Source organism: Macaca mulatta, chromosome 17 (genome assembly GCF_049350105.2).
Source record: "Macaca mulatta isolate MMU2019108-1 chromosome 17, T2T-MMU8v2.0, whole genome shotgun sequence".
Lineage (NCBI taxonomy): Eukaryota > Metazoa > Chordata > Mammalia > Primates > Cercopithecidae > Macaca > Macaca mulatta.
Window position 1 is genome coordinate 28637898 of NC_133422.1, and position 27752 is coordinate 28665649.

The 27752-nt window shown below is 37.6% G+C and overlaps 1 protein-coding gene across 11 annotated transcripts in view; it reads right to left on the minus strand.

Annotated features, from left to right (window-relative positions):
- Positions 1-27752, minus strand: part of CAB39L (calcium binding protein 39 like) — a 135714-nt gene that overhangs the window by 94866 nt on the left and 13096 nt on the right. For 2 of the 11 annotated variants that reach the window (XM_077974373.1, XM_015121076.3), the window contains exons 2-3: positions 26546-26668; positions 25715-25790 (exon numbers count right to left, since the gene is read on the minus strand). The gene's annotated coding sequence lies outside the window, so the exon portion shown is untranslated. Of the gene's footprint in view, positions 1-3352; positions 3388-25714; positions 25791-26545; positions 26669-27752 lie in introns of all 11 variants that reach the window. The other 9 variants (XM_077974375.1, XM_077974368.1, XM_077974374.1 and 6 more) reach the window with 7 other exon arrangements.

Here is a 27752-nt window from a genome sequence, read left to right on the forward strand (position 1 = left end):
TTACCTGTTAAAAAACAAAACTATTTTACATTGTTAGTTCACAATTGAAAGAAATCTCATAAAACAAGACTTCAATTTCTTTAAGTGGAGACTTTAACAACCTATAAATGGTGTAGTTCAGTGGAGTTGTCTCAACTATTAAGAAAATCACTGGGGAAGAAAAAAATGTAAATGATGTATATAGATCAAGTTACAGTCAAATGGCATCATGGCATGCTAAATATGCAATGATTCTACAGTTATTTGAATACAAAAAAAAGGTAGGAAAATTATTTTTCACTTACATGTGGTAGCTTTGGTAGCTTAACTGTGCAGAATTCCAAGTTACCTCCTCCACCTCAGCAGTCATATTTACATTATTGAGTGTTATAAGGCTTTGAATTCATCTTGGCATACTCATACTATAACAATTCACTAGCAATAAGTGCTATAACTAGTTAATGAATGTTTAAGGCACATTATTGAATTGATTAATCCATTAAATTAAAACATTAGTGGTTAAAAAAGAGTTCATTGTCAACAATAAAAATAATGGCACAAAACCTGGTTTGTCATGATTTCCCTCCCAAAAAAAAAAATCAAGACACTAACATGTAAAATACTAAATACACAAATACATAATTATATGATTAAGTGCCACCTCCACGATTTAGTGCTATATTTTGAATTAAATTAATATTAATTTTACTTTATTGGTTTTAGAGTTATTTATATTTAATTAACATATTTGTTTTTATTTAAATGTATAACAGTTGTAAGAAAAAGTGTATTAAGGTCAAGGTCCAGTGGCTCGTATCTGTATTCCCAGCCCTTATGGGAGGCTGAGGCAGGTGGATTGCTTGAGCCCAGGAGTTTGAGACCAGCCTGAGCAACACAGCAAGACCCTGTCTCAAAAAAAAAAAAAAAAAAAAAAAAATAGAAGAAACAAAAATTTAGTATGGCAGAAGCAAACGCTATGTGAATGATAATAGTATAAAAAACTAGACTGGGCATGGTGGCTCATGCCTGTAATCCCAGCACTTTGGGAGGCCAAGGTGTGTGGATCACCTGAGGTCAGGAGTTCGAGACCAGCCTGACTAACATAGAAAAACCCCGTCTCTACTAAAAATACAAAATTATCCAGGCATGGTGGCGCATGCCTGTAACCCCAGCTACTTGGGAGGCTGAGGCAGGAGAATTGATTGAATCTGGGAGGCGGAGGTTGTGGTGAGCTGAGATTGCACCATTGCACTCCAGCCTCGGCTCGAAACTCCATCTCAAAACAAACAAACAAACAAACAAACAAAAACTAGAAATCCAGGTTGGGGTCAGATTATGGAGAGATTGAGTGCTAGGCGAATGAGCTAAGTAATTTGCTGACAAAACGGAGCCATGATGTGATCAGAACTTTCTGTAATGAATGTGAATTTGGCAGTGTATTAAGAAGAATCAAAAGGGCAAAGAAACAGTAGCTGATGAAATTAAAGGTAACTCAGTAGTCTAGGATGACAGTGAGGGTAACCAGACAGTGGGAATAAAAGGACTACAAGAGTATAAGAGAGAATAGGTTTGGCAACTGAAAAAATGTGGATAGTAATTGAGAGACGAGTCAAGATCACAATGCGTTCCCATGCCTGTGTGAGAGTAAGCAGGTTATACCTTTAAAACATATAAGAACCACAGGAAGAAAAATAAATTTTATGAAATAGGCAGTTACTTGATATATAACAAGTCCGAGATGCCAGCAAGACTTTTGGATACAAATGCCCACAGGCAGCTGAACATACAGAACTAGAACTTTGAGAGAAAACAGACCGGAGCAATATATCTGGGGGTCATCCATCCTGCCACTGCAGTATGAGAGAGACCAAAAAGAGAGCCAAGGACAAAACTTCAAGAAACATCTACAGGTATTGGTAGAAAAAGGGCAACTGGCTGGGTGTAGTGGCTCACCCCCGTAATCTCAGCACTCTGGGAGGCAAATCACTTAAGCCCAGAAGTTCAAGACCAGCCTGGACAACATGGCAAGACCCCCCATCTCTACCAAAAAAATATATACAAAAATTAGTTGGGCGTGGTGGTGCACTCCTGTGGTCCCAGTTACTCGAGAGGCTGAGGTGGGAGGATCGTTTGAGCCCTGGAGGCAGAAGTTGCAGTGAGCCAAGATTGCACCACCGCACTCCAGCCTGGGCAACAGAGTGAGACCCTGTCTCAAAAAAAAAAAAAAAAAGAAAAAGGCAAATAAAGAAACAGTGGTTAGAGAGGGAAAGGAGAAACTGAAAAGTATGCTATCGTATGACCAAAGAAAAGAGACCTTCAAGAAAAAGAAGCATTTAAAAGTACTTACTACCCAACCCTGTAGTCTAATTTCTAAGTCCCACTTTGAATTCTTACAAAGCAAAAGTATTAGTGGGAAAGGGGCCTTTAGAGAACCACTGGGCACAGAGAAAGGGACTTTTAAGAGTTCATATTCCCTAAATTCCTAAAGACATAGACTGGTAGTCAGCAAGACCAAAGACAGGCACGGACCATCAGAGCATACAGCAGTATAGAAAAGCATGAGGCAGGCAGAGGACTCTAGGCCAGCCCTTCTGGGAAACTGGTAACACTGGCTCTGATCCAGGTAGCATACATAGCCCAAATCTGCCATGCCATGCCTAGAACACTGTATGGGAGATTGGAGACTTAATAGTACCTGATACAACAATAGGATTAGGGGCCGGGCGCGGTGGCTCCAGCCTGTAATCCCAGCACTTTGGGAGGCCGAGACGGGCGGATCACGAGGTCAGGAGATCGAGACCATCCTGGCTAACACGGTGAAACCCCGTCTCTACTAAAAATACAAAAAAATAAGCCGGGCGAGGTGGCGGGCGCCTGTAGTCCCAGCTGCTCGGGAGGCTGAGGCAGGAGAATTGCGCGAACCCGGGAGGCGGAGCTTGCAGTGAGCGGAGATCCGGCCACTGCACTCCAGCTTGGGCGACAGAGCGAGACTCCATCTCAAAAAAAAAAAAAAAATAGGATTAGGATTATAAGAGGTTAGGGATGAGGTAATAGAGAAATGAATATATATTACTGTTTCCAAGTGTTGGACATAAAGAATAGAAGGGCAGCTTGAAGGGCTTAATAGAAGAGGTTTTTGTTTGCTTTAAAAAACAAACAAACTTTCAACTCTTGGTAGATTGAGTGGGACAGACAGGAGGAAGGTAGAAGATGAGAAGGGGATAATTATTGGAGCATGATCTTTGAGATCACAATGGAAGGGATCAAGAACATAAGAGGAATAATATATATTTTTCTAAAATGAGAAGGAGGAGAAAGCATGAGTAGAGACTGCCCAGGGAAAGAGGAATGAAGTTAGGAAGCACATGCTTACCTCAGTTTTCTCAGAAAAGCAGGACTCACCATCATCTGAACAAAACAAAGGTAGAGTAAGAGAATATGTGTTTGAGCAGAGTGAAAACTGGTCTTATCAGAAAGCCCACATGTGGCTGGGTGCAGTGGCTCATGCCTGTAATCCTAAGCACTTCGGCAGGAAGTAGGAGGATCCCTTGAGTCCAGGAGTTCAAGACCAGCCTGGGCAACATAGGGAGACCCTCTCCCTATTTAAAATAAAATAAAATAAAATAAAATAAAATAAAATAATCCACATAAATACAGTAAGAAGAAAAGCTAAAAGTTGTGACTCATGTACACCAAATCCTAAGTTTAACAGTTAAAATTTCGGCCGGGCGCGGTGGCTCAAGCCTGTAATCCCAGCACTTTGGGAGGCCGAGGCGGGCGGATCACAAGGTCAGGAGATCGAGACCACAGTGAAACCCCGTCTCTACTAAAAATACAAAAAATTAGCCGGGCGCGGTGGCGGGCGCCTGTAGCCCCAGCTACTCAGGAGGCTGAGGCAGGAGAATGGCGGGAACCCGGGAGGCGGAGCTTGCAGTGAGCCGAGATCGCACCACTGCACTCCAGCCTGGGCAACAGCGTGAGACTCCGTCTCAAAAAAAAAAAAAAAAAAAAAAAAAACAGTTAAAATTCCACTCATATCCATACAATTCCACTTATATCTAAACAATATAACAACACTAAGTGAAATACTGCACATGCTATGATTTTCCACCAACTGCCCAATTTAAGGAATAACAAAGGATGAGGTTAAGAAACAGATCGTGGAGTCCCGAGATTCAATATATAGCTAGCATCATAACAACAACATGGGCTTAGTGCCATAACCACAGGCAGATGGTGATACTAATAATTCTCATATTTCCCCGTCCTGCTTTGCTGGATCCATGTTCTATTTTCTCCACAACTGGTGCTTTCATGAAAAGTTCTTGCTCGAGTCAGTTAAGAACACAAGATACCTTTTAGTAAACGAACAATTCCCACCCTGTTGAGAACTGATGCACATTCTCTTTTTATGAGGTGTGTCATACTCCAATTTTCCAAGTTTTTACATGTTTTCACTTTTCTACAAATTTTTGAAACCAGAACTATACAAAAATTGTATGTTGGAAAATCATACTATTACTGTTATAAATCTTTAAAAGTACAACTTGTAAGCTGGTGCTCTGAAGCCAAGAAGAAAAACAGGATCTAAAGAGAACAGAGAGAGACAGGACAAAGAAGCAGGCTGAGTGAAGGGACAGAAAACCTTGAGTTATAAATAACTTGGTTTAAAATGTCAAGGGAAACTAGTCTCAAAGTATCTCTTTCTACAGGGTTATAAAGCTTTTTAATAATGAAAGTACTTCAGATGGCAATTTTCAGAGTCAAAGCCATTTATGGCAAACAAACACATAGCATTGGTAATATAACATATTCAGGTAATTTACTGAATGGAAAAATCTCTGTGGAATTCATCCAGTAATTATAGTGGATTCTATTTATAAAACATATTTTACCACAAATCTGAAGACTTATAAACTATGATCTAGTATAGGAGAAATGATTATACTCCTTTAATAACTATTAATCACAGAAAATTTTAATAACTGTAACCACAGAATGGCATCTTGTTTTACAAATAAAATACAAACCAGTGTACTGTTCTAGCTATGCTGATTCTAGAAATGTCTTTTTACCTTTTAATTTTAAATTAAATGTCCATTAAAAAAAGTATTTTTTGTTTCCTATGCTTCCCTAAGGGTTTTAAAATCCCAGTCTGCTGCAGTGACTTGTATGTGTAATCCCAGCACTTTGGGAGGCTGAGGCTAGTGGATTGCTTGAGTCCAGGAGTTTGAGACCAGCCTGGGCAACATAGTGAGACTTTGTCTCTATCAAAAATACAAAAACTTTGCTGGGCGTGGTGGTGTGTGCCTGTAATCCCAGCTACTCAGGAGGCTGAGGTGGGAGAATCTCTTGAGCTTTGAAGGCAGAGGTGGCAGTGAGTCAAGATAATGCCACTGCACTCCAGCACGGGCAACAGAGAGAGACCATCTTGAGGAAAAAAAAAGACAATCCCCCGCCTTCCTCTTCTCTAATTCCACTTCCCAAGGCTAAACACTATTCAAAGTGCTATCCTTCCAGATCTTTTTTCCAGGCATACATAGATATATGTATTTGTTTGAATACATGCCAAGGTAATTTTTAAATGAGATAATACTATACACACTGCATTATAATTTATTTCTTTATAGTAGATCTTGGATTTCTCTACATTTGGTAGCTCTATTTAATTCTTTTAAAAGTGCTGCTTGGTTGCACAGTAGATGCACTTGGCACCGAAAACTTGACTTAAGCACATCCCGAGGATGACCCTGAATGCAGTTCACAGTTCCGAGCTAAGGAATCTGGGATAGGCTGGAGATCTATTCCTTATCTATGAGGAGCATTTGAACCCCCAGCCTGGCTCATGGAACACAGGGCATAGAGGGGATCGAGATCCTTTGTTTTGGGTTAAATGAAGGTTACCAGGTGGAGGTTGTTAGGGAGAAGGCATTAAGTGAAAAATGCTGTGTAAACTGCATGACTGTTGCAAGCAGTTGTTTCTCTTGCCCAACCCGCTGCCACTGGACTCTCTCCCCTGCATGTAAACTCCCCCAAAAACCCTCTGTCTCCTTTGCTGGCTCTGGGTCTCTTTGGCCTCTAGAACCTGGTGCCATCCCCACTGGAGTTGATAGTGGTTCAGCACAAACTGGTGTTCCTTAATATTGCTGTACCACAGTTTGTTTAACCACTTCTCTCTACATAGACATTTAGGTAGGTGAGGGTGTTGTTTTTTGTTTTTGTTTTGCTATCTTGTAATCTATTTTAAAATTAGTCACTGATAACATAAACAAATCAGAATTTTAAAACACAATGTTAATTCTCCTTGGAAAAAAGCTATACAGTGATTATTGTATTATTCTAATAATACAGATAAATAAAATTTACCTTTGCCATTTAAAACAATGGGAAAAAACACAATTACTTTTGCATGAATCTAATAACGAGCACTTTTTTCATTTTAAATATTTTGGTTTCTCAGAGTTGATAAACATGCAAAAGCTGTCATTGGTTTCAATACAATGTTATCAATAATTCTGAAAATTTACACATACAACTGATTTTCAAATTAACTGCCCATTATGGCTTTTGGATATGCACTGGATACCCAGTGTGTTTGAGGGCTAAATCTCACTAATTCTCCACTATTACTCAATTACATTAAGCCAGCAGTCTCCAACGTTTTTGCACCAGAGGATGGTTTTGTGGAAAGTAATTCTTCCATGGACCTGCGGGTGCAGGGTTGGGATGCAGGGAATGGTTTCGGGATGCCACTGTTGTATCTCAGGTCATCAGGCATTAGATTCTCATAAGGAGCCTGCAACATAGATCCCTCACATGCACAGTTCACAGCAGTGTTTGTGCTCTCTATGAGACTCTAATTCTGCCACTGATCTGACAGGAAGCGGAATTCAGGTGGTAATGCTCACCAACCAGCCACTCACCTCCTGCCGTGCTGCCCAGTTCCTAACAAGCCATGGACAGGTACAGGTCTGCAGCCCAGTGGTAAGGGACCCCTGCATTAAGCAACTCTTGATTGGTGTTTTCAGAAGCCTAGTGTGGTACTAGGTTCTCTAAGGAATTCAAAAGAGGTCTGTGACAAAAGATCTGTCTTCAAGGAGCTTGTACAACTTTTGTGAGGGAAAAAAAAAAACTTAGCTATCTATATAAAATAATTACACCTGAATAAAAAGTTTCGAAGAAAATACAAAAGGAAGAAGAAATATACAAGGGACCAAGGTATACTTTACCTTATTTTATCATAAGGTAAAATATAGAGATTACCTAAGTGAGGAAAGAAAACGAGTAAGTGAAATAAATGGGACTTTTTTAATTGTACAAAAATCATAGACTTTATAAATTCTTCTAACAACATATTTCCTGAAGACTTGTTAGCAAATACCTAAGAAATGGGAATTTAGATGCACTTTGAAAAAGTACTAGGATTTGGATATAGTGAGATAGAAAAAGGAACAATATTCCAGCATAGGAAAATACTTTTAGCAAAAATTCGAAGACTGGAATGAAAGTAGAAAAGGGACAGAAAGAGAGGTAGGGAAATGGGGGAGAAGAAATTTGTGGTTAAAAGGGAAATACATAGGGAAGTTTTTGAGGTGGAGTAGTGGACAGGGAGGGCACATATATTTGTTGTCAAAGGAATAAGCCTGGAGAGAGGTAAAAAGCTGTTCCCTGCACACCTGGCCCAACACGTTTTGGTCCCATTTCAACCAATACTCACCCTCTTCACTGGCTTCTACAAGAAATCCAGATATACCAAGTATTTCCTGGCTTTCGTAAGTTTTTATTTGTGAGGTCACAGTGAAGTGTCACAATACACAACATAGCATTTCTCAAGAGTTCCTATTCATTTCCTGCTGGATCTTCCCTGTGCCTTTCAAGTTTTTCTTTCCTTTTTTAAACAGAAAATTTAAACTCTATCTCAGCTTCTAGTTCCAAATACGTATTCCTAACTCATCTTAAACCGCAACAAAACAGAGACTCTTCCAATGGCCAGGACATAACTCCTTAAAAGGCAATTTAACAACCGTCTCCAAATACTTGAACAAACCCTTTGTGGATTCAACATTCATCACAAATGAATTATCCATGCTTTTCTTCCAAACAAATTCTGCATTTTCTATACAATTCTTCATGCTTACTAAAAGATTAACAATTTCTCCATTGGGATAGAGTCAAAACTGCAGATGAAAGATTTACCTTAGAAAAAAGAAGTATAACTTTTATAAAAAACAGAATCATTCTTTTCAAGAAATAGAGGTAGCAACAGTTTTTAAAATTAAATAAGAACTAGAAGAATGTAGTGAGACAGAATCTCATACATCGCTGAGTAGAACAAAATCCCCAGGAACCTTTCTAGAAACAACTTACCAGAATACTCATGCTTTTTAACATACTAATTCTACTAACAAAAAGCTACCCTGAGAAAATAGTCAGAGATGGCTAGATGTTCAATGATGTTATTGCAATGTTATTTACAAAGGAAAGCCGAGTATCTACAAAATGGAAATAGTTGAATAAATTACATATGCTACCATCTTAGAATATTATAGAGACATAAAAACATTTTAAGTGCCATATATATTCATATAATAAAATATGTTAAGTAAAAATCAAGAAATAGGACTAATACTTCAAATTCATTTTAAAATTATATACACACAAAACTGTGTGTGTGTGTACAGAGACATGCATAATTTTATATAGATAAAAGACTAGAAGGAAATACAACAAAATTTTAACACTTCTCTGGGTAGTAAGATTACAGATTACTTTTTTCTTCTTTATAATTTGCTGTAACAATCAAATTTTCTACAATAGCATTTATAAGTTGAAATTTTGTTTTAAAAAAGAAGCAGCTTTGTTTCCCCATTAAGTAGGCATTTAAAAAAATGTGGGCTTGCTGGGCAGTGTGGCTCATGCCTTTAATTCCAGCACTTTGGAAAGCCGAGGTGGGGGTGGATCACTTGAGGTCAGGCGTTTGAGACCACCCTGGCCAACATGGCGAAACCCCGTCTCTACTAAAAATACAAAAAACTAGCTGGGTGTGGTGGTGGATGCCTGTGGTCCTAGCTACTTGGGAGGCTGAGGTGGGAGAATCACTGAAGCCTGGGAAGTTGAGGCTGCAGCTAGCCGAGATCATGCCACCGCACTCCAGTCCGGGCAACAGAGCAAGACCCTGTCTCTCAAAATTTTAAAAATAAAAATAAAAAATGTGGCCAGGTGCAGCGGCTCACATCTGTAATCCCAGCACTTTGGGAGGTCGAGGCGGGTGGATCATGAGGTCAGAAGTTCGAGACTAGCCTGGCCAACATGGTGAAACCCTGTCTCTACTAAAAAATATACAAAAATTAGCTGGGTGTGGTGGTATGCACCTGTAATCCCAGCTACTCGGGAGGCTGAGGCAGGAGAATCACTTGAATCTGGGAGGCAGAGGTTGCAGTGAGCTGATATCATGCCACTGCACTCCAGTCTGGGTGACAGAGCAAGACTACATCCCGAAAAATAAATAAATAAATAAATAAAATTTAAAATGTGGGCTCTGATATATTTATAATCTATACACTCTACACTATGGTATTGGTGAAGCCTACAGACTTCTGAGTTTCCATTATAAACTCATGTTGAGTAAAGTTTTAAGTGCACAGGAAGGGTGCTGATTTGGCCCTCATACAGAACAACTTTAATGACACTAGAATGTGAGCTAGTGGATGGGGAGGTGCATCTAAACTGGGTTGTAGTGAGGGTAGAACATGTCACTCTGTTACTGGCTTTAGAACAAGTAGAGACAGTGGCCTATAATTCCAAATAGAAGAACTATTGCCCCTCTACAGAATGTGCTTTCAAACCTTACCCCTACCCACAATAAAAAACATGGCTAACACAAAAACTCCAGTAACAAGCTAACATCCATGCAAGTAAAGCAAAAGTTTTACACTTGCTTTTACCACATCTGATGCAGTCTGATACTGTCTATGCCACTTAATTTAATATTTTGAAAATGTGGATTGCAGCTCACCAAACTGATTTTATGACCCTCTAGCGAGTGGAAAGCCACAGTTTGAACAATGCTGACAAGGAGACAGTGCTCTTCCCCTGGACCTGTAGGCGCTATGTAACAGAGCATCCAGTCATGAAGAAAACTGGCTCTGGAGCCTCCTGCCTGACTTCACGTACTGACTCTGCAACTTACAAGGTGCCTGGACAAATTAGTTCACCTCTCTGGGCCCCCATTTCCTCGAATGTAAAATGGAAATAATGTACCTATGTCATAGGATTATTATAAGGATTAAATGAATTAATATATACATATAAAGTACTCAGAACAGTGCCTGGTACACAGTGAGCACTGTATAAATATTAGCTAAGATTATTATTATTAATGTGCCTACTGAGGAGGAAAAACACACACTGAGAATTAGGTAAGATGTAAGAGAAGGTCAAGAGGTCCTACATATCCTCATGCTCTTGTTAGAAGCAGAAAAAGAAAACTGATAATCTCAAAATCTTCGACATAGAACCAAGCATGTTAGTCTATATTAATTTGGTGTTTCTCTTTGATGCCTAAATAGATATTCAAATTAGATCTCACAGTTTATGTTGGCATATAAAATCTCACTGGCTCTTATCTGAACCCAATCCACTCCTGATTAAGATAATGGTCGGATAGTAATCCATTCCTGATTAGTGTTGAATAGTTAATTTTGAGATAGTGAGCACTTTATATTCCAATTTTTAAAATAGCCTTATTAGGATATCATTTACATACTACAAAATTACAGTGTTTGAGTGTACCAGCCAATGATTTTAGGGGATTGAGGAGAGTTGTGTAATTCAATTTCAATGCTGCAATTCAATTTCAGAACACTTCCTTTACTCCTATTTGTATCATCTGCCTACTTGCAGTCTGCCTATTTTAAATGAGGAAAACAATCATGCATTTCCAGGCCATCCAAAAATGCCAACTAATTCCCACAAATATGACTAACATATCCAACTTAACTATTTAACACTACTGTATCAGACAGAAATTACATTTTCCTTCTACAGTGAAGCCAACATGTCCTATAATGTAAATAAACAATATAATAATATGTCGATGGTATTAAAATATTATCTAAATTGGACTCAGGCACCTGGCAGAAGCAAATAACAGAACCAAAATAACAGAAGCAAATAACAGAAGCAAAAACCTTCAGGGAAAGGGAAGAGAAAATAACGATAAAACACACCTTTGGGAGCTTAAGAGGATGGGGAGACTCTATCAGGGCAAAGACTGAAATAAAACTGTAACAGCCTCTCATGTTCTCCCAAGAAGTTTTCAGCAGTGCTTACAGGCAGAATTCTTATCCCATGTTTTCAATCTAGAAAGTAAAATTTGAGTAAAAAAAAAAACCCCTGCAAGTCATTATGCTAAATACTCAGAAAGTGAGAATACCCACTAGGATGGCTATAATGAAAAAGACATACTAAGCACTGGCAAAAATGCAGAGAAACTGGAACTCTCAAACATTGCTGGTAGAAATGTAAAATGGTACAGCTGCTTTAGAAGCAGGTCAGTAGTTCCTCAGAAATTAAACTCAGTCACCGTATAACCCAGCAATCCCATTCCTAGGTTTAGATCTAAGAGAAATGAAGACATACACCCATACAAAAACTTATATATGAATGTTCAGAGCATTATCCATAATACCCCAAAAGTAGGAAAAAAAACGACAAATGTCCATTAACTGCTGAATGGATAAATGTGGTACATTCATAAAATGGAACATTATTTGGTAAAAAAAGGAATGAAATTCTGATACATAATACAATACGGGTGAAAACACTACACTAGGAAGCCAGTCTCAAAAGGTCACATATTGTATGATTCCATTCATATAAAATGTCCAGAATAGGCAAATCCAGAGACATAGAATAGGTTCATAGTTGCCTAGAGTTAGGAGAGTTGAGAGGAAAGGGGAAGTGACTGCTAAAGTTACAGAGCTGCTTTGCAGGGTGACGAAAGGGTTCTAAAATAATTGTGATGATAGTTACATAACTGTGAACATACTAAAAACTACTGACTTGTACACTTCAATGTGTGTTCTAGAATTCTAGAATACATTAATTCTATCTCAATAAAGCAAACGCATTTTATTTATTTTTTTTTTTTTGAGACAGAGTCTGGCTCTGTCACCCAGGCTAAAGTGCAGTGGCATGATCTCAGCTCACTGCAACCTTCCCCTCCTGGGTTCAAGCGATTCTTCTGCCTCCTGAGTAGCTGGGATTACAGACATGTGTAACCATGCCTGGCTAATTGTATTTTTAGTAGAGCCTGGGGTTTCACCATATTGGCCAGGCTGGTCTCAAACTCCTGACCTCAAGTGATCCACCCACCTAGACCTCCTAAAGTGCTGGGATTATAGGCATGAGCCACCACACCCAGCCAAGCAAACATATTTTAAAAACATCATTTTGCCATGTGCTTTTTACTCTTTCACCTCATGTATATTTGAAGAGAACCGTATGTTTTCAATTAATTTACATTTTATTCACCAAAATATTTTGTTTGTTTTTTGAGACAGAGTCTCACTCTGCTGCCCAGGCTGGGTGCAGTGGTGCGATCTCGGCTCACTGCAACCTCTCCCTCCTGGGTTCAAGTGATTCTCTTGCCTCATCTTCCTGAGTAGCTGTGATTACAGGTACACGCCACCATGCCTGGCTAATTTTTGTATTTTTAGTAGAGACACCGTTTCACCATGTTGGCCAGGCTGGTCTCGAACTCCTGACCTCAAGTAATCCACCCACCTCGGCCTCCCAAAGTGCTGGGATTCCAGGCATGAACCACACCCTTATTCATCAAAATATTTTCAAAGAACTATCTGATAAATATCAAGTCTTTCAAAAGTTCTTCAAAAGCTTATTTTCCTCCTTTCGATCCTAAAGTTCTATTCCACTGAAAAATAAGAAATTCCAGCCTGGGCAACATGGCAAAACCCTGTCTCTCAAAAAAATACAAAAATTAGCCATGTGTGGTGGCATATGCCTCTAGTCCCAGCTGCTCAGGGGGCTGAGGTGGGAGGATTGCTTGAATCTGGGAGGTCAAGGCTGCAGTGAGTCAAGATCACACCATTGCACTGCAGCCTGGGCAACAGAGAGAAACCCTGTCTCAAAAAATAGGAAGAAGAAGAAGAAGAAGAAATGAAATTCAAAATGTAAAATCTCCAGTGCTCGAATCACAGTTTTCAAATTCAGCTTTTGTACTGTCAATTGGCAAAGCAACAACAAAAACCGCAAACTTTATTGTTTTAATCTATTTGGTTCATACTTTGCAAGAGATGGTGGAATCTAGAAAATTTTAATCAGGGATTTTATGACCTTCCCCTCCCCAAACCCCGCCAAATCTGAACAAAGAGCTCAAACTACTTTTTTTCCTTCTTTTATTCCATATTATATAGAAGAATGCCACAGTTGCAAAAGAGCAAGCTATCTCTAAAATCCAGGGCCAAGATCAGCAATCCCAGTACTAAAGTCAAAAGAATCAATAAACAGTAAATAGGATTCATTAAATTCATTCTGTTTCAATTTGTCCAGTTTTTAAACACATTATTCAATCACAGCCATCATAAAATAAGAAATATTAAATGCATTAACTTTAGAGGATGACAACTTTAAGGAAGTTGCAGATATCCATTTAGATATCCATGAAAGACAATTATGTTAATACTCTTTAATGTACAAGATTTTATTATAATTTCTATAGCACTGTCAAGAAAAAAAGGAGGGAGGCCTCAACAAACTGACAAGGAGGCTAACATAAATTTAAGTGTCTTGCCATATTTATCTATGTAAATAAATTCAGTTCTGAAAAATAATGCATAAATATACTTTAATGAGACAACTCCATTTATCCTCACCTTGTTGACTTTTTCATCTTATGTTTCCCAAATCAACTCCTCGGTTGGTTTATTAGCATTTTGCAATTATAGTTATATACTTTATGAATGTATTAGAGACAGCTAATTGTCTTCCAATATCCATTCTCTACTTCTTCTCTAACAAAATGCTCTTTATTTCATCATTTTGCCAAACAGTACAAAAGCTTAATTTTCCAGGCTCTTGCCTCAGCCTCCGGACTAGCTGGAATGAGAGCTAAAGGTATCAGTGTGACTTAGTCCTGGACAATAAAATGCAAGTAGGGGCTTCTGGGTAGACATATTTTTCTTTATTCTTCTAAGTAAAACCAAAAGCCATGTACGTTATATTTATCATATAAAATGTGTTTGCTTTATTGAGATAGAATTAATGTATCCTAGAATTCTAGAACACCCATTGTTCTAACTTAGAAATGCTAAGCATCAGCAGTACCATTGGAATTATGAGAATTTGAAAGATAGCTGCATATAAGGTCAAGAATCAATAAGTAGAACTACAAAGCAGAAAGAAAAGTATTACATTTAAAATAACAGTAAACTCTAAGGGACTTAGAAATAAATTTAGCAAGCGAAGAACACATCTGCATGAGGAAAAAAAAATAATCATATCTAAGGGCAAAGAATAAGATCTGAACAAGTGAGCAAAATATCTGTGCAGGAAAGTTAAATTAAAACCAAAAGGATTCTGAAAGGTGGAGAGATGGCAAACTGGCTAGGGACCTCAGGACCCAGGAGAAAACATGGTAATGATATCCTGAATTTTCTTATTTTTGCTTTCTATATCCCATTCTGGATACTGGTGAAGCCAGCAACCCAGGAACACCAAGTGCAAAGAAACTGCCTCCCCTCTCTGTCTGCCCCCGCAAAAAGACTGCTTTCTCTAGCCAAAGAAACATGAAAGGGGCACCAAGACAGAAAACTTTTAGGCAATAAATAACTCCAGACAAACACTACAGAAAAAAGTGAAACTCCACCTCATCCCCACCAGCAAAAACCAAGTGGAAAGCCTGGACTTCCATCCCTGTCCAACTGTAAGAGGAGGCACCCCAACCTCTTTCCCTGAATGGGGAACAAGGGGAAAGTTGGGACATTCATCCCCCTTGAGCATGATCTAATATCCCCCTTCCCCATCTGCGTTAGTGGAGACCACTGTAGGAGCCTGGACTTGCAGCCCATACATCAGTCGCAAGGTGCTCCTCCCTGCACTGCAGGAGTGGTGCCAGAGGGGACTTGTTGAGTGCCAGACTTTCACCACCACTTAGCAGTACCAAGGCCTCCACTCCACATGGTGTCAGTGGAGGTCCATCAGAGAGCAGTAATAAGGCACTCCTCTACCTCCTAACGAGCGGGGTACCAGTGGAGGCCTAGTGGAGAGCCTGAACCTCCTCCTCTACCCAGCAGTAACAAGCAAACCCCCTCCCCCAGGCTGTCAACTGAGAACAAGGAGAGAACCTGAACGTCCAAGCCCACCTGGTGGTAATGAGGCAACCCTGTCCACCCCCAGCAGTAGTGTTGGAGGGTGCCTGCTAAAACACAGATTTAAGTAAGACCCAGTCTTATAATACACAAAAACAACAACAACAACAAAACCATAATACATGAATGTCCAAGTTTCAGTCAAAAATCACTTATTAAATCACAAAGAGATTTACCATTTGTTTGATGTGTGTGGGGGAGGGATAACCTATTATACCAAGCACCAATAAGATCTCAAATTGAATGATTAAAGACAATCAAAAGATGTCAACACTGCAATGAAACAGCTTGACTGTGCAACAATTTTCTTTTCCTCTCAAAATCTTCTGGCCCTTCAGATTAACATTCCACTGATACTGCACTTACATGGTAAATGCCTTTACTAATTTATAAATTATAAACTTTGTGATAAAGAGTTAAGTATTTCCAAAGAATTTTAGCCCAAGGAAAAGTCAGCATTTAAAAATTTATTTTTGGCTGGGCGCGGTGGCTTACACCTGTAATCTCAGCACTTTGGGAGGCCCAGGCGGGTGGATCACTTGAGGCCAGGAGTTCAAGACCAGCCTGGCCAACATGGCAAAACCTCGTCTCTACTAAAAATACAGTAAGTTAGCTGGGCATAATGGCATTTGCCTGTCTTCCCAGCTACTTGGGAAGCTGAGGCAGAAGAATGGCTTGAACTGGGATGCGGAGGTTACAGTGAGCTGAGATTGTGCCACTGCACCCCAGCCTGGGAGACAGAGCGAGACTCTGTCTCAAAATAAATAAATAAATAAATAAATAAATAAATAAATAAATAAATAAAATTTTAAAGTGTATTTCTCCCTTAATTTTTATTTTCTTTTTCTTTTTTTTTTTTTTTTTTTGAGGGATGAGTCTCACTATGTTGCCCAGGCTGGTCTCAAACTGCTAGGTTCAGTGATCCTCCCACCTCAGCCTCCTGAATAGCTGGGAATGTAAGTGCACCCGGCTTCCCTTACTTTTTTATTTCTTAAACTTACCATTGATTAGAAGCAACTAGAATGAATTCCTTGCACTTCTAAAATTTATTATTCTCTAATATTAGTGTGCAATTCTTACAAGAGTAAGACTAAAAGCATTTTAAAAGTCAATCTTTAAGTATTAAAAAACATACTGGAAAAACTCATCAAAAATAATTGATGAATGAGATGATACTAAGTCATTTTTAAGAACACTAGAAAATGTTAATCTTATATTCTCAGTATACAGACTTTTTCCAAGTTACACGTAAAAACTAGGAAAAAACAAAATCCACAGACCTAATGCGGAAATGTGATATGGCTTGAGTGAGGATAAAAAGAGGAAGAAACAGATGTGCTACCTGTGAAGGACTATACCATAGATCAGTGATGCTCAATCGTTAGTATCATCAGGATCACCTGGAGAGCAGGTGCAACAGATTACTGGGTCCTGTCCGCAGAATTTCGGATTCAATAAATCTAGGGCAGCTGAGAATTGGCATATCAAACAAGTCCCCATGGGATGTTGATTCTGCTGGTCCAGTGACCACATTTTGAGAACCACTGCCTTAAAGAGATGATGTGCAGATCACAAAATATAATAATAAAGGTCAGCTATTGGAAGCCTAACTCTAGTGAAGCAAGCAGAACTCTGTACCTAATGCTGAATTAAGATTAAGAATTAGGGTCAGGGGCAGTGGCTCACATCTATAATCTCAATATTTTGGGAGGCCAAGGTGGGAGGATCACTTGAGGCCAGGAGTTACAGAGCAGCCTGGGCAACAGAGCAACCCCCCATCCCTACAAAAAATAAAATAAAATAATTTATTTTAAAAGAGTAAAAATTAGTGGGAGAGAAAGGGAAGTCAACCTTAAGTTGCTGTAAAGGTAAAAGTTCATAAGAACCAGAAAATTAAAAAAAAAAAACTCTCTTCCCATACACGACAAACTTATTAATGCATTTATTCAATATTTATTGAACAAGAACTATATGCCAGGTACAACACATGGAGAACACAAACATAAATAAACATTAACTGCTAAAGAGCTCATCATCTATAAGGTGAAACAGAACAAAAAGCAATTACAGACCTAGAAAAGTTAAGGAATTCAACTAAAATAACAAATACAGAAAAATCTTTTCGGCAAATTTGTAAGTTATAACTTCAATGGAATTCTTATTCTTTGGTGACAGGAAAGAAAAAGGGAGAGACTTCACTCTATTAACAATAAGAATCACTCAAAATAGAATAACGAGTCCATACTGACATAAGTAATTGAATAATAAATAAATGGAAGAGAAGGGACAATCTCCTGTGCAGAAGAATTCCCAGTAATTAGCAGGTGGAACATAACTCCCCACTCCCTGAGTGTGAGTTATAGATCATGACTTCTTTCCAGAGAGCGGCATGAAAAGAGAGGTGATGGAAACTTGACTGTGGAGAAACCTCACCAATACTACCTCAGCCTAGTGATCAAGGTCAGCATCAACAGTGATAAGTCACATTGACAGTATGTGATGAAAATGGCACTGCACTTCTGAGATCTTCCTCAAAACTCATAACCCCAGTCTAATAAAGAGAAAAACATCAGACAAGTTCAAATTGAGGAACACTTTTACAAAGCACTTGACCAATACTTCTGAACACTGTAAAGGTCATAAAAAAACAAGGAATGTCTGAAAAACTGTCACAGCCATAAGGAGCCTAAGGAGACATGATGACTACATGTAACGTGGCATTCTGGAGCAGAAAAGGCTCATTAGGTAAAAACCAAGGCAATTCAAATAAAGTATGGACTCTCGTTAATGATAATGTAAAAATGTATCAGTATTAGTTCATTAATTGTAGCATGTTAATATGTAACAGTTAATAAACTGGTTGTAGGATATATGGGAAATCTCTGCACCATCTTTGCAATTTTTCTGTAAATCTAGAATCGTTTTAAGAAATAAAATTTATTTTAAAACTTGAGAATTAACTTCTCAGAATACTGATTTAGTTTTTAAAAGTCACAAAATTCCAATGATGGAAAATAAAGGAATACATGAGTATATTACTGATTAAGTAAAGGAATAAATAAGTATATGGAGATTTGCTGCTGACAGGAATTTCTAAATAAGTTTAATGTATATTTTATAATGAGAAAATGGGAATATCAAATTATGTATTTTTAAGTTAATGGTACTGAGGTCATTTCACCAGAATTACACCATTATAAAGCTATGATTGACAAAATCCACAAGAATGCATTAAGCAGAAAACACGGCCAAAAATTTTTCAGTAGTAAAACTATTTAAAATGTAACAAGCACAAAGCAATTCCAATTAAATAAATACTGAAATAAGATGTCAGTGTAGAAAAGAATGAACCTGAATTAATATTTCACAATGCACATGGCAATACATTTCAGGAGGTTAAAAAAGTAAACCTAAGAAAAGCCGAAAAATAACTAAACAGGAGAACATTTTTTTATATTACCTTAGGAGAAAAATTTGAGTACTGAAAAAAAGACAATCAATTTGAGTATTGAAAACTTTTATTTTTATATGAAAAATAAAAACTTTTTATGCAATCAATAAAACAAAAATTACAGGAATAAATGTAACAGACTAGGAGAAATCATTACAAAGCTTGCTACCCAAAATATCCATATACAAAAATACAGGCATATGTAGAAAAATACATATGTCTATATATACATATATAGAGATGAGTATAAAAGTTCAGCTGTGCATTGTCAAGGGAATAATTTCCAAGTAGGAATACAATAAATGAATCAAGACATAGCAAAACGCATAGCTCTAGTAGCAAAATTATTTGGTAAACTATGCAAAAACAGGCACAAAGCTAAAAATATTTACTATTTGACTTTTTACAGAAAAGGTTTGCCAACCCCTGGGCTAAAGAGGCAAGTTAATTCATTGACCTACACAATTTTTGGTGAGGTCAAGAGAGTCATTACAGATAATCCTCTTCAAAAAAGGAGGAAAATGGAAAGTACATAGAATCAGGTTACTAAAATACAGAGGGAAATGTTGGAAATCTGGAAATCCGTTAAGACTCAGTCCTATTTCCATCGGGAAATGATTCTCCATGGTTCTGGGATCCATCTTCCAAGTTCATCCCTCTGAGTCACTCTTTCTTTTTTATGAAAGGTAGCACTTGCTTTCTGCTGAGTAGTTTTCTCATCATGCTTCCTGCTTGTAGAAGTTTGGGGGTTCAAAGGCATCTTTTCATTTTGTACTCTCTGTCCCCTTTAATCCAAGCTAGTAGTGAGCCTCAAAATACATTTCTCTTAAAGCTTTGTGGGTCTCCTAGGAATCTCACTGGGGTTCTTTGCACTAAACAAAAGCCACATGCACAAATCTTTTTCAGATAAGCCCTCCTCTACCTTGAGATTCTGCTGAAATGGCTGCAGGATAAGGACCATTCCCTTAAGCTTCTTGGAAGCCCTATTGTTTGATTGAATGGATTGGTGAGTCACACCATTAGTCTTTCTTTAGAGGCCCTTTTATGTGACTGAAAAGTATTCTGAGGCAGAAACTTAGATCTTTCTTAAATATTAACAAAGGATTTTACAGCTACACTCTCAACTTTGTCCTTAGTTTTCCTGACAATGTCTTGGATCTGATCCTTGTTCAAGAAGGAAACTAGAATATTTCACCCTAAAATATGCTTCTTTAAAATAATTTTTTTTTTTTTTTTTTGAGACGGAGTCTTGCTCTGTCACCCAGGCTAGAGTGCAGTGGCGCAATCTCAGCTCACTGCAAGCTCCGCCTCCCAGGTTCACGCCGTTCTCCTGCTTCAGCCTCCCAAGCAGCTGCGACTACAGGCGCCCGCCACTACGCCCAGCTAATTTTTTGTATTTTTAGTAGAGACAGGGTTTACCATGTTAGCCAGGATGGTCTCGATCTCCTAACCTCATGATCTGCCTGCCTTGGCCTCCCAAAGTGCTGGGATTACAGGCGTAAGCCACTGCCCCCGGCCAATTTATTGCTCTTTATTGAAGATTTTCTATAAACTGGGATTTTAAACCACTCTAAGCCACTCTTGAGTTACTTTTCTCTCATGTGAACTGCACTGCAACATTACTAAATGTGCTTGTTTCTCTCTTGTTCATCTGTTTTTTGCTGCAGGAGTCTGTCCCAACTACGAACTTAGTAAGGTTGAGGAAAATTATTATTTCTCCCTTTCAGTTAGAAGAAGCCATTTCTTAATTTTAGCATCATTTACTGTTTGGAGAGGTGACATGGTCAAAACCATCAAGTCTCAGCTCCGTCAGGTTTATCAATCCTTTCTTTAGCATACTTGCTCCTCTCACTCTTTATGCATAAACCAGGTGGCACCTTCAAGTCTAGTTGGAAATCTTCTTAGCTACAGTACTCAGTTCATTATGCGCATTCTAGTTTCTACATTACTACAGGTGACAGTGTTGCTTTATAAAGCTTATGCTACTACATTAGAAGGATCCCCATTCCTCCAGTTTCTAACAAGCTTCTCCCTACTTTCCTTTAAGCCCTTCCTGGCAACCTCACCAAAAAACAGGAGACTACAGTTTCTCCAAGATACTTTAGGTTTACACTGACAGTGTCTTCAATGTCCATACAACATAAGTCTCATTTACAACATAAGAAAGGAAAGAAACAGGGAGGGGAAGGGGGAACTTCTTCACATAACTTCTCTTTTCTTAGGGGGAAAATATTGTTCAGGGAGCTCTCCAATAAACTTCTATATCTCTTTGGTCTGAAGAGGATAAAACAGTTACCCACTAAGTGCAAAGGAGTCTAGAAAAATGAGTATCTGGCATTTTCTGCCTCAATCATAAAAAGAAAGCAGGAAAGTAGGAGGTTGGTATGACTTTTGCATAGACAATCAATGGTCTGCCACAAAAGTTAAGTAAAAAGCACAGCAAAGATAAATGAGTCAATGATTAAAACCACATATTTTGAATATGTATTTCTAAATTCCAGAAATTAAATGGTTTACCTCAAAGATATCTGAAAATTTGTTTTTAATACAAATGCTAAATTAATATTCTTCCCTATAATTATATAGCATTTTATAATATCCAGACTATTCATATATGTATTCTTTACAATAGCCTTGAAAGAAAAATAAAGCAAATATTATTATGTTAGTCCCACTTTACAGATAAGAAACATGAATCAATGGTATGACCATAGCTTATTGCAGCCTTCAATTCCTAGGCTAGAGTGATGCTCCTGCCTCAGCCTTTCTAGTAGCTGGCCCTACAGGCATGCCACCATACTGGCTAATGTTTAAAAATTTTTTTAGAGATGAGGTCTTACTATGTTGACCAAGCTGCTCTTGAATTCCTGACCCCAAGCAGTCCTCCTGCCTCACCCTCTCAAGTAGCTGAAATTACAGGCATGAGCCACTGCACCCGGCAAAAAGTCATCATTTTTGACAACACTAATCCTATAGTAATTTGCTTAACCCACTATCACTGACATTAGGTTATTTCCCATTTGTCACTCCCATGGTCAATCCTATCAAAATATTTTCATGCATTATTTTTCCCTCCTTACTTAGCTTATTTTATTAGGAAAAAATACCACAAATTGGTTGACTGGGTCAAAACATACATACATGTTTAGAACTTTGCTATATGCTGATTTCTAAAAGCAATTTAACATAGTTTAGTTAACTAAAGATGCTATCAGCATGAGTATACCATGAGGTTCGCCAAAACCTCACCATCCCCAATACCTTGCTGAATTCTTGCTTATTTAGAACGAAATTAAATGTTCTAATGTTCTCTTATTGTTTTAATTTGCATTTGATTACTTGTGGGATCGAACACTCCTTTTTGTGTTTTTTACTTTCTTCTTATGAGAACTATAAGTTTATATCTGTATTTAATTTACTAGAGTCTTGAGATTTCTCTTATAAAATTTAATAAGTTCTTTATTTCTCATAAACATGCTGTTATTTGGTTCAAATATTTCTTCTAATGTTACCTTTTTTATTTTGGTTTTACCAACATTCATTTGTACAAAAAATGTTATATAATAATTCTATTCTATAAAATGTTCTTCAGTGTTTTGTTTTGTTTTTTTCACTCCAAAATGGAAAAAGTTACCAGCTGTCCACAAAGTTGATAAACACGCTACCAGCTATAATACTTATTCTCCTTTTAATCAGCCTGGGGTTTATTTTGATCTATGATATTCAATGTAAATTTCGTTGCAGATTTCAAAAATTGTACTTAACTAAAGATGCCCTTTTGCATGCTGCTAACTGCTATAGATAGTTGAGCGGATTAAGATAACCCAAATAATGTGGAACTACTATAAATAATATAAATGCTGTGAATTTAACTATAAAATCTGCTACAGGAAATCAGTAAGGCATGTGTAAACATTACCTAAAAGAGACAAAACAGCTCCCAGACCCACACAAGGTGGTTATAACCTAATTGAAAGTGCTCTAACATTATCTATTTTAGAAGACAAATGGGTCATTCAGAAGGGGCACTGGTCAGCCATTGGCGTATAGGGCAGGGAAAAAAGTTACTGGGTTTTTCTCCTTTTTCAATTAATTCTTCCTACTAACTATACATTTCTTTTTTCAAGAATCATTTTCAAGAAGTTTTTAGCTTTCTGTGTTTGTTATGTGGTACTCCTACTCTCCTTTATTTAAGAAGTTAATGATTTTAGTTATTTCTTATTTTATCCTAGAGATTAAACTTTTTCTCAAGTACACTCTGGGTGAGTTGTCTGGTCTCAGGGTCTGGATGTTTCTGATCTGGAGGTGAGACTGGTATTGATATGGCTGCCTAAGGCTATCTTTGCTGATGTTATCAAATCTTTGAATCCTAATTCGTAATTCCTGTTAATACTGCAAGTGTCATACCTGTTCTCTTCATATTTTCATAGAATTGCACTGAAAGGCTTAATGGTTATATAATCCAAATAGAAACTCAATTTGCAAACCTTTCACATGAGTTATTATCAAGACACACTCCTCTATTCACTATTTCTATTTTCTGGCTTTATTTCTTTAAAAAGTGTTCTGTTAAGAAATAATTAACAGTAAGCTGCGCATATTTAAAGTGTACAACTCAAAAAGTTTGGACATTTGTGTATTTACCCGTGAAACCATCATCACATCAAGATAGTGAACCTCCTAAATCTTTCCTGACCCTCTGAATTCCTTTCCTCCCTTCCCTTGCTGTCCCCTCTGCATTTGATATGCTTCCATTGCTATACTTATATTTTTCAGAATTTTTAATAAGTGTAACATATTCTTTTTTGTCTGGCTTCTTTCACATAGCATAATTGTTCTGGGGTTCATCCACTTTGTTACAAATATTGCTGAGGAGTATTCCATTGTATAGATATACCACAATTTTGTTATTCAATTACCTGTTGATAACCACTTTGGCAAACAGTTTTAGCAGCTTCTTAAAAAATAAAAAAAGGCGGAGCGTGGTGGCTCACGCCTGTAATCCAGCACTTTGGGAGGTCAAGGTGGGCAGATCACTTGAGGTCAGGAGTTCCAGACCAGCCTGGCCACCATGGTGAAACCCCATCACTTTACTAAAAATACAAAAATTACCTGGATTTGATCACAGAAGTAGTACACTTCTGTAATCCCAGCTACTTGTGAGGCTGAGGCAGGAGAATTGCTTGAACCTGGGAGGTAGAGGTTGCAGTGAGCCAAGATTGTACCACTGCACTCCAGCCTGGACAACAGAGTGAGACTCCGTTTTAAAAAAAATACAAATAAAAAATAAAAAAATCTACCTACCATTCCATTCCTAGGAATTCACTCAAAATAAAAGAATGCATATGTCCATATAAAAACTTATACATGAAGATTCATAGGATCTTTATCTGTATTAGCTAAAAATTAGAAACAATTCATCTCCATCTACACATGCATAAACAAATTGTAGTATATTCATAAAGCGACATACTACTTGGCAATAAAAAGGAATAAACTATTAATATACATTACAGACAATATGGATAAATCTCAAAATACCTAAGCTGAGTAAAAGCAAAACAAAAAAAATGAGTATGTATTTCTTGCCAATTCTTTTTTTAATGCACCTGATCACTTTACAGCCTCTTACTCTGTTTTATAATTCCTATTTTATTTATTGAACATATTAAACTATGTACATATGTATGTATTTACACATACATACATACATACATACATACCTACAAGCTCTCGATCTGTTGACCAGGCTGGAGTGCAGTGGCGTGACCATGGCTCACTGCAGCCTTGACCCCCAGGCTCCAGAAATCCTCCCACCTCAGCCTCCTGAATAGCTGGGACTATAGGTGCACACCACCACACCCAGCTAATTCTATTTATTGTAGAGACAGGGTTTCACTATATAGCCCAGGCTGGTCTTGAACTCCTGGGCTCAATCGATCCTCTTGCCTTAGTCTCCCAAAGTGCTGAGATTATAAGTGTGAGCTACTGCAACTGGCCATAAACATATTTATTTCATGTAATGTGTATTTCTAATAATTGAAATCTCTATAGATCTGTTTCAGTTGTTTGCTGTTTCTGCTGACTCTTGCTCTTAGTGTTTTGATTTTTTCCCCCTTGCTACATTTTGTAATTTTTAAAAATGTGTATAAGCTTACTTTTTAGAATTTTGACTACAATTATTTGACGACTGCATTGATAGTACATTCCCCCATGGAATTCCTCCAAGGACGATTTTTTATTGTTTTTACCAGGTACCTGAGAGTATTACAGACTGAGGTCCAATTTAAATTAAAATCCTCCACTTGTGGAGTTTTACAAACTATAAAAATGGTGTAAATTAAGGCCCCAAATTCAAGTGAATGTGAGCTGATAACCAAGAATTATTAGGGAAGATTGTAAGTCTACCCAGAACTGAGTATCTTTGCAAGATGGTCTCTGATCAGGCTTCTTACCTTTATATGGGACCCAGGGATCTTTTTCTCTAGTCCTCATCCTGCTCCTTACACAAAGCTTCTATGCCAACAGAAATCCATGGATGCCCCCAAAGTATTCAGTGACTTCAGCACCTGCTTATCTCACAGGATATATTATACTTGTTTTATTTCTAGCCCCAGAAAGTTCCCCTTATTTTCTTAATGGGCTCATCCATTCATGTAAAAGGATATTTTTTATACTGAATCTAGTACCTCACATGGTTGGTGGAGGGAGGAATTCAGGCTCTCTAGTCTATCATACTGCTACAAAATCAGTCTACCATTTCTGCAACTGCTTTATAAAATTTAAATACAATATTATATTTATTCCTGATAAATTTTATTTTGGGATGTTGAGTATAGTCTACAGGTCTGTCAAGAGCACTTAAAATCTTGATTGAGTCATCATAGTAGCTTACCTTAGAAGTTGTATATCATTTGCAAATTTGTTTGAACCTTCTTAGCCTTCACCAAAGTCACTGATCACCACAGCTTCTGACAAAAAGAAAAGCTTTAAAATTAATTTGTAAAATCTTTATAGCAAATCCAACATATTTTCTTATTGCTCTCAGTTATATATTAAAATTCCAGTTACAAATTAAATTTCCATTACAAATTACAAACACAAATTAAAACTCTCAGTTACAAATTAAATTTCCATCATAATCAAATAACTGATACATCAAATTAAAACAAGTAAATTTTCATATCCCAATAACTTCAAGTGGCAGACCTTTCAAACAGTAGTATTGAACTGAATGAAAAATATATTTATCATCAAGGGAAACCAGTAGAAGTATAAAGCGTTGGCTTGGGTAAAGGGGGCTCTAGTACCTCTGAAATCTCCAACAGCCCCCACCTTCAAAAGGAAGAAACATAATTTATTTAAACTAGTATCTTAAAGGTTGGTGTTTACAAAAAGGCTGTGCGAAGGCTTTCCTGACTGAAGGATACTTTCTTCCCCTTAGATATTCAGTAAAATTTTAGCTCTTTCATATTTCTATTGTTTCATAGCACAAAACATAGAAGGGCACTGAAGGGTCATAACGGGAAGCTTTGATAGGTTTCTTGCTTTTAACAACATCATGAAAACCCATACCTGTTAGATTTTTTTCTTTTCTACTTCACCACTTTTAGTTCACACCTTTACCAATTTCAGTCAGCAACGGCAATTTCTGTAAAATCTATCTTCATCACAAGAATGTGTATGTGTGTGCTTGTTTCCCCATCAGAAATAAAAGAAAACTTACACTTCTCTCCTTTAGCGCATTGCTCTTGCATGAAGAATGAATAAACCACTGATTTGGGGTTTGCATCTTTACATTCTGAGCAGCAACTTAGAATGCTTTGCTCCAGGATATTTGATGGATATCCTGCAATAATGTAGGAAAAACAGCACAGGCTTTGGAGTCACATCAATCTGGGTTTAAATCTCAATCTTCTACTTAGTAACTGGCTAATCTGAAACAAATTTTTAATCTCTGAACCTAGTGGGAAAATAAGATGGGTCTCAATGTATAGCTGCCAAGAAACAAATGATATAGCATCTATACAGTGTCAGCAAAGTGCCCACCATATAACACAAACTCTATTATGTTAGCTTTCCTATGTAATTTTATGCTTCATTTTCACTTTACTCAGTCAAAGGAATTTCCAGACTAAATTTTAAGTTATAGCCTTGATAAATTTTATGGTATTGTCCAACAATTATCAACATTTTAGGCCAGGTGTACTGGCTCACTCCTGTAATCCCAGCACTTTGGGAGGCTGAGGCAGGAGGATTGAGCCCGGGAGTTTGGGACCAACCTGACCAATATAGTGAGACCTCATCTCTACAAAAATAAAATTTTAAAAAAATTTAAAAAATGAAAACATTTTTCAACACTTAATGCTTTCAAAATAGCAGCGCATCAATACTACTACTACTGAATATATCCCACCAAGAAAGTACATTTCAAAATCTATGTTATAGAGTCACTAGAATTTGTTCCTTTTTGTGTGTGGTTATGTCACCAAAATGTGATACAGTCTTGTAAACTTATTTCAGTTCCTTTTCAGATTTTTCTTTCATTCTACCTTTTTATTTAATCCCACTTTTGAATATGTACACATACATGATGATTTAGGGTTAAAACTACAGAAACAACTTCTATTTAGAGAAATCTCTCTTCTGTTGTTGGCACCTTTACCCTGTTCCTTCCTCCTGTGGATAGATTCCATACTTTCCAATGCCTTTGTTTTTTCCACTTCCTAATGTATTCTACAGATCATTCTCTATTGGTATATAGAGACTTTCTCCCTTCTTTTTTATGACCTCTATGGAAAGAGGATGACTTGGAAGGGGCACCATCTACTTGGAGACTGTTGCACTGTCTGGATACACCTCAGCTTATGCCATCAGTTCTCTATTAAGGGGCATTTTGGTTATGTCCGATCTTTTGCAAATGCAAGTAATAT